Source organism: Myotis daubentonii, chromosome X, assembly GCF_963259705.1.
Source record: "Myotis daubentonii chromosome X, mMyoDau2.1, whole genome shotgun sequence".
NCBI classification, from domain to species: Eukaryota; Metazoa; Chordata; class Mammalia; order Chiroptera; family Vespertilionidae; genus Myotis; species Myotis daubentonii.
The window spans coordinates 40,711,316-40,719,871 of record NC_081861.1 but is presented as its reverse complement, the minus strand read 5'-3'; the positions used below and the strand labels follow the sequence as shown (position 1 = coordinate 40,719,871).

Sequence of the window (8,556 nt, the reverse complement as noted above, 5' to 3'; positions counted from 1 at the left end):
TATTTCTCTATTCATATGTGGCTTATGCATTTAGTGTGTTTTTGCAATTATGTTTTAATCAAAGAATAATTTCTGGGGTGCCTACCCCAGAAGGTGGTTAGAAAAGACCAATTTTTAATTGACTTTATATTATTATTATTATTATTATTATTATTATTATTATTATTAGGTTTCTATAGCCCTAAAGATTTTTAATGCAGAATTTAGAATAAAATCACAAATAGATTATCACAAACAGCATTCAACTTTTTTAATCAAATTAACCATTTCCATTAAAATCCAGAACCTTCTGCAGGACCTGCCAATTCCTCATTCCTTTTGTCAACCGAAAAAAAAAAAAAAGAGCATTTCTTGGGAAGTCGGGATTTATTAAGAACATCCATGTCTGGGGCTTTTTTTTTTTTTTCACCATACACCTTAAAATTTTGTTTCTTTATTCCAATATCATTTTAAATTTGAATTACATGGCTAACAATTTTAGCTAATCAACTCTTCAGTGCTGATCCTAGGAAACAACCTTCAATGAATCTTTGGATAATGGAACAAGACAATGTTCAGCCATTGATATTAGTGGTGTAAGTCGTCAACATCTTTCATGTTCAAGCCACAAGTTGTGAAGTCGGGAAGGGGTGAAGTCTACTGTTCTGCATTATCAAAATTTGTAATATTTTCAGTGCTACTAGATTGCACGTTGTCTGCAAGGTTATGCTCATGCTCAAGAAACAAATCTTTCAGTACGCTTAATTCCTTAGTCAACAATTTAATTTTTGCTTCCAACCATTCATTCTCTTCTTTAAGCTGATTCACTCTCTGCAGGGTATCCTGAGCTTTCTGCTTGCTTTTCAACTGGCTCTTTTTCACAGCCATGTTGTTCTTCTCTCTGCGTTGGGTATACACATCACTGTTTCCATTTATAGGTGAACTCTTTTTGCTTTGCTTGCTTGGAGGCACAGCCTTACCACCTCCCTTAGGGCCAGCGGGCACCAGCTGAGGAACCTGCTGTTAGCTGCTGGCATGAGCTGGAGTATGAATAACACTTATTCCGTTCACTCCTGGAGTACCATTCTGCTGTGATATCTTGCTCATTTGGGCACTCTCTCTTGCCAACACAGAACAGGTAGAAATGAGGGCATGGCAATCAATGGTTTCCACTCTACACGGCCAAGAAATCTTCACATGTACCTGGTGTGACACAGTGGTTGAGCGTCAACCTATGAACCAGGAGGTCATGGCTCAATTCCAAGTCAGGGTATATGCCTGGGTTGCAGGCCCAATCCCCAGTAAAGGGTGTGCAGGAGACAGACGATCAATGATTCTCTCTCATCATTGATGTTTCTATGTCTCTCTCCATCTCTCCAGCTCTTTTCATCTCCACTCTGAGCAGCCCCAGCCCCAGCCATCAGGCCTGACCCAACCCAGGCCTGACAAGGAACTTAATTGATTTTAAAGAGAGGAAAGGAGAGGGAGAGGGGGAGGGGGAGGGAGAGAGAGAGAGAGAGAGAGAGAGAGAGAGAGAGAGAGAGAATCTATGTGAGAGAAAATAGCGATCAGTTGCCTTCCATATGACCTTATCAGGGATGGAATCCACAACCTGGGTATGTGCCCTGACTGGGAACCAAACCTATGACTTCCCATGCACAACAATGCTCCAATCAACTGAGCCACACAGAACAGGACAGGCAAGACCAATTTTAATATTGACCAGAGAAGAAATTAATTAGGAAGGCAAATCTTACACCCAAATAGAACACACATGGAATTTTGTTTTTTGATTATTCATGCTTTGTGCTTATTTGGCCTACTCCTTTATTTCATTGCTCTGAATAAGCTGCAGTAGAAGTTCCACAGAAAATCTACCATTCAATTCCCAGACTATACTGATGGCTCCTTCTCCTGAACTCTCATAGCACTTGTGGTCAGGGCTCTGAAGTCAGAGCTGAGTTCAAATCCTGGCTCTGTCTAAATTTAAGAGGTGTGATAACTGCATTAGGATTTTGTGGAAAAATGTCTTTGTTCTTGCAATATACATGCTGAAGTATTTAGAGGTGAAGTATAATGATGTCTGCAAGTTTTGCTCAAATAGGTCAGAAAAATGAAAGAGAGAGAGAGAGAGAGAGAGAGAGAGAGAGAGAGAGAGAGAGAACGATAAAACATGTGGTAGAATGTTAACATTTGTGAAGCCTATATGGATCTTCATTGTACTATTATTTCTTTTTCTTTTTAATCCTAACCCAAGGATATTTTTCCATTGATTTTTTTTTTAGAGAGAGTGGAATGTAGAGGGAGAGACAGAGAGAGAAACATCAATGTAAGGACACACATTGATTAGTTGCCTCCCACGCACACCCCAACCAGAGCCAGGGAACTAGCTTGCAACCGAGGTACCTGTCCTTCACTGGAATTGTAACTGGGACCCTTTAGTTCACAGGTGCTCTATTCACTGATAGGGCAATTCTTTCTTTTTTGAAAAATTTTTATTGATTGATTTTAGAGAGAGGAAGAGAGGGGAGAGGAAAATATTGATGTGTTGTTCCACTTATTTATGCATTCATTGGTTGATTTTTGTATGTCCCCTGACCTGGGATTGAACCCAAAACCTTGGCATATCTAGGTGATGCTCTAACCAATTGAGCTAACTGATCAGGGCTATACTATTCTTTTAACCTTCCTGTAGTTTTGTAGTGTTTTCAAAATTAAAAGTTGGAAATAAAATCTTAGCTCCATCTGCCTTATCAACTGTGCAGTAGTAAATTATTTAGTCCTTGCAAATCTGAGTTTCTTTGTCTCAAAAATGGAGATATTAATAGATCCTATCCCCACAGGGTTGTTAAGAGGATTTAAATGAGATAATAAACATAATGCTCTTAAGCATGTTTCCTGTCCCTAAGGAAGGCCTCATTAACTGATAGGAATTACTATTATCATACTATTGTTATTTAATATTTGATTACTTACTGTCTTATATTGTTCTCAAGGTGTTTCAAATGCAAATATCCTGTCTCCTTAACTTGGACTTTAAGCTTTTAGAGAACAAGACACATTTCTTACATTTTTCTTTTACCTACTATAATATCTAGCACAGCACCTTGTAATTCACAGATAGTGAATAGAATACCTTGTCGAGTTGACTTTGAGATTACTATTCTGTGGGATCTTTGGTTATAGCAAAGACTTGAAAATTATCATGTGACAAAAGGCCATTCATTTATTTATTAAAGACCAATAGAAGATAATGTTAGCATAGCCTGGTGGGAGCTGGGTAAGAAGATAGAACTATAAAACATTTATTTAAGGAATAGATTTTTTTACTTCTTAAAATTTTGAAGGTTGATTCCTTCATGCACAGCCAGACTTTGGGGGAAAAGTGTCTACCTTTTATAAATGCCAAGAGGGCATACATTTCATTGCTTGGCTTCCAGGATAGGGATGACTTCCACTAAGCAATTTGGGCATTCCTTCGATGCCAGGACAATAAGGCAGATTTTTAGGGTTGCAGGGCACAGCTGCCCCTCCCAATGAAAGGGAGAGTGCAAACACTGCAGGTGATCCCCACTTCTTGAATAAATGCCTCTGTTGCTTTAGAAGGGAGTTCAATCTTCCTGACTCTAATTTATGATTTCAGTGAGTCTAAAACATGCAGGGTAGAACCAGGCCAAGTAGCTCAGTTAGTTAGAGCCTTGGCGATCTCCAGGGTTTAGAGTTCAATATTTCCCCTTCCCCAGTCAGGACACATACAAGAATCAACCAATAAATGCATAAGTGGAATAACAAAAAATAATGTTTCTCCTTTCCTTCCTCTCTCTCTCTCTCTTTCAAATAAATAAATAATATTTAAATTAAAAAATAAAACATTGAAGGTAAATTCGAATAAACCTTTAGAACTGACTCAACAACCTTGCCAAGACTTTTAAACACATGGCTCTTGAAAAAGATTCCTGTAATCACTAGAGCCTGAAATGGAGAATGGTGAAACTCTAGAGCAGATGCAAGCCATTCCAGAAGGTTCCTCTCAATCCCTGTCTCTCCTCTCTTTCCTTTTGGCTTCTGTCTCCCTCCTTCCTTTTTCCCTCTCCCCTCTGTCTACCTCCTGAGGCTCACTGAACCAATTCCCACTAAAGTCTGGCAAAGAAATGGTGGGTTTAGGGGTTAGGAATGAGAGAGACAAAGCAGTTTAGTGTCTAAATCCGTGTGACCCTGCTGATCACAGCATCCCAAATGGAGTGACATCTCACAAATCCTGGGAAGATTACCTAGAAAGCTGAGTTATGGCTTCTATGGGGCCATTCATCCAGACATCTCAGAGAGCCTTCAGAATATCTGCCCTCATAACACCCTAGGGAGTCTGGGGGCAAGTGAGATTCAGAAATTAAAGACCAACAGGGCCAGAACCATCTCTAAGGGAGCTGGACCTGGAAACTACACACAATGTTGCAGGGACCTTTCCCAGCCCCAACATTTGTAAACAGTTCAAGTCTGTTGCAAATTAACATTAAGGAAGGAGGAGGTAGAAATGGGGAAGAGAAAGCCAATAAGATACTAAAGTGGGGGCTGGAGAGGGGGAGGAGAGGGTGCCTCCCTAGGATTGGAAGGTTGAAAAGGAGGAATGCTTACATAATGATGCTGACAAAGGCATTTACTTGCTAATGGTAGTGCTCATCCTGAGGATTTTTTCCTTCAAATCCTCTTTCCACTCCTCCTCCTCCACCGGGCAGTCTTCAGCGCCATTGAGAATCGCCTGCTGCATGGATACCTTGGATTGGGGGAGGGAAGAAACAGCAGGAAACGCACCATCACTTGCTACACTGCATGCTGGTGCTTGTGCTTGTGGTGGAGGAAAGCAACCAGATTTGGAAGAAATCTGTCTTATATAGAATGTTTAGAATGTAGTTTTATTACTCTCAGGCTATATATCCAATAACACAAACTTGGCTCCAGGTGTGGTCCTAGGGGACCCGCCTGACTTAACAGAGATGAGAAGAGTTTATAAATTGACATTCTGAAATGTTTCTAAATGCACACCCATCCATCCTCCTGCTAAATTTGCCCTTGTTTCAGGTGTTCCCTTTCCTGAGTAGAAACTGGAGCTCAGATGGGGTCAATGATGTTGAGAGCAAAGGTGCAAGGATGTGGAAGATCCTTGCCAGTTTCTTGCTGATGTATTCATTTCCTTTCCCCTGGCTGTGTGAAAACTCCAAAACTGATTCCCTTCGCTCCCTCCCTCCCCCAGCTTCCTGGCCCTCAAGGTCCTCAGGATGAAACAGTTCTCAGGAAGGAGGAGAAATCCAATTTTCTTTTCCCTTACCTCCAGTCATGGCCAAAATAATTATCTCCAACCTGAAAACCACCAGGAAAGAGAAAGCACACAAATTTATTACTCACACTTCACTTAGCCCAGAGCTTAGAGGTGTGAGGCAGCTGGGGCCCCACAGCTGCCATCTCCGGGGTGAGAAACCCTGCCAAACTGCACTTCCCCTACAAGTAGCACTGTCCATAGACTCCATGCCCCTCTTCACACAACCATCAACCCAGAGAGCAAAGGCCTAGTCAGGGATGCCACCTTCAATGAAGAAGGGAGATTTTGCTTGATACAGTAAATGGGGTTTTTACCACCATGACAAGCAGAAAACTGTTCTGGTTTCCATGTCCAGGCAGCTGAGAGGGAAGTGACCCCCTGGGCCTGGAATCAGTGATTCACACTGGCCTACCCAAACAGCCTCCTGCTGTCATTTTATTTCCTTCATTACTTAACATCCTGGAGAAGGAGTTCCTAGTTCTTCCTCTTAGGCCACTGGCATCCTGGGTTGAATGGCTGGTCAGTGGGACAAGTAAAGGCATGTAGCCAGGGCAGCTGGCCTCCAAGAACTCCCAAAAAAAGAAAAAAGGGGTTGAAAACAAATCTAACCTCACACAAACTTATAAAATGACTATACATAAAAGCCCTTCTCTACTCTTCATCCCCAATAAGTCCATACTCTACTTCTTGGGTTCCCTCCAGGAAACAGAAAGTTGTATGCATAAAAATACTTTTTGCTTCTTTTTACTTACAAAAACAACAACAACAACAAAAACCACCACCATCAACAAACCAAACAAACAAAAAAACACAGATAATACTCTACACAGCTTTTTCATTTGCTTTTCTTCTACCTAATAAGCTTATCTTGGCACTCTCTGTCTCCCAAGCCAGGAAGGTGTCTCTCATTTTTTGATAACTGCAAATCAACAGACTCTCAAATGACCCTTGGGAATAAAAATTTGAGGACTGCCCTAGCCGGTTTGGCTTGGTGGACAGTCAGTCGGCCTGCGGACTGAAGGGTCCCAGGTTCAATTCTTGTCAAGGGCACATGCCAGGGTTGCGGGCTTGGTCCCCTGGGGGCATGCAGGAGGCAGCCAGTCAATGATTCTCTCTCATCATTGATCTCTCTCTCTCTTCCTTTCTCTCTGAAATCAATAAAAATATTTTTTTTAAAAAAATTGAGAACTGCTACATTGCTCTCTCTCTCATACCCCAAAGTCTCTGTCCTGTTTCCTCAGAACTTCAGAGCCTGCTGTGTGCCAGCTGACAATAATTGATAGTAGTAATCACACCAACAGATTAACATGCTGCTTGTCTCAAGTCACAAAGAGCATAGGCCTGCTAAGAGGATCCCAAAGAATGGTATTAGAGGTAAGAGGTTCAGGTATCATGGCAGGTCCAATGTTGATTCTATTTAAGTTGAGGTGGAATGAGGAAAGGATATAGATGTTCAGGCCACCTCCTATATGCCATCTATTTAACTGCTGAATTTAACTGCTCTGGTGAATTACTACTGGCCTCAAGATGACTTAGCTTTTACTCCTCAATACTGGCCTAAACAAGGGCCCAATAGAAGGTAATAAACAGAGGAAAAGAAAGGTCTCTTTTTTAATTAATTTTTTTTATTTTGAGGTGTGGCTCAGTGGTTGAGCATTGACCTATGAACCAAGAGGTCATGGTTCAATTCCCAGTCATGGCACATGCCCAGATTGTGGTCTCAATCCCCGGTGTGGGGCATGCAGGAGGCAGCCAATCAATGATTCTCTCTTGTCATTAATATTTCTATCTCGCTCTTCCTCTCTCTGAAATCAATAAAAATATATTTAATTTTTTTATTTTGAGCTAGATTTACACACAGTTGCAAGAAATAATACAGAAAGATCTCACATACTCTTTACCCCATTTCTCCCAATGGTAACAGCTTGTAAAACTATAGCACACTATCACAACCTGGGGATTGACATTAATACAATCAGAGAACTTTTCCATCTCTACAAGGACCCTTCATGTTGTCCTTTTATAGCCACCACTACATCCTTCCCACCCCAATCCCTCCTCAACCCCTGGCAACAACTAATTTCTTCTCCATTTCTACATGCTATTTCATTTCAAGAATGCTATTAAAATAAAACCATACAGAATTGCTACAGCTACTATGGAAAACAGTATAGAGGTTCCCCCAAAAAGTAAAAATAGAACTACCATATAATAGCCAAGACATGGAAACAACCTAAGTGTCCATCAACAGACGAATGGATAAAGAAAATCACACACACACACACACACACACACACACACACACACACGAATGTTATTCAGCCATAAAAAGAAGGAAAACCTCCCATTTGTGACAACATGGATGGACCTTCTTGAGGGCATTATGTCAAGTGAAATGAGTCAGATAGAGAAAGACAAATACTGTCTGACCCCAATTATATATGGAATCTAAAAAAGCCAAACTCATAGAAACAGAGACTAGAATACTGGTTGTCAGGGGATGGGAGTTATGGGAAATGGGGAGATTTTAGCCAAAGGGTAAAAGCTTCCAGTTATAAGATGAATAAGTTCTGGGATCTAATGTACAGCATGGTGACTGTAGTTAACAACACTGTATTATATACTTGAAAGTTGTTGAGAGAGTAAATCTTAAATGTTTTCACCATAAAAAAGGCAATTATGTCACATGATGGAAGTGCTAACTAACTTTATTCTGATAATCATTTTGTAATATATACATGTATAAATCATTACATTGTACACTGTAAACTTACACAATGTTATGTATCAATTATATCTCAATAAAGCTGGAAAAACTGATACAGTAGGACTTTTGGTTTCTAGTTCCATAGGTAAAGAGTTTAGATGTCACCACTGTATCCTAACAACAAGTAAAAAGCTGAACAAACTGAAAAATCAACAACTCTTCTTGGATCCACGAAAGGGAAAGACTCAGGGAAAACTGCTGCCCCTAAGATTGGAAAGACAGTCAAGCAAATACAGGGAGCTTCCCAACGTGGCTTCCCAAAGCCAAGAGTCATAAGCAGAAACTGCGGCAGAAGCCAGTGTCAGGGTAGGAAAACCTGAATTGTAACTGATGAATTAGTGAATGTTCAGTGTGGACAATTCAGAAAATTAAAAACTAGCTAGGCTAAAGTAAAAAAGAGTATTAACTACTAAGATCAGAAATGAAAGAAGGGACATCACTATCCATCCTATGAACATTAAAAGGATAAATAAAGAATACTATGGAACAACTTTAA

The 8,556-nt window shown here is 40.5% G+C and overlaps 1 pseudogene; it reads right to left on the bottom strand.

Moving 5' to 3' along the window:
* Window positions 1–495: 495 nt before the first annotated feature.
* Window positions 496–1,188, bottom strand: LOC132224417 (CCAAT/enhancer-binding protein gamma-like; annotated as a pseudogene).
* Window positions 1,189–8,556: the final 7,368 nt, after the last annotated feature.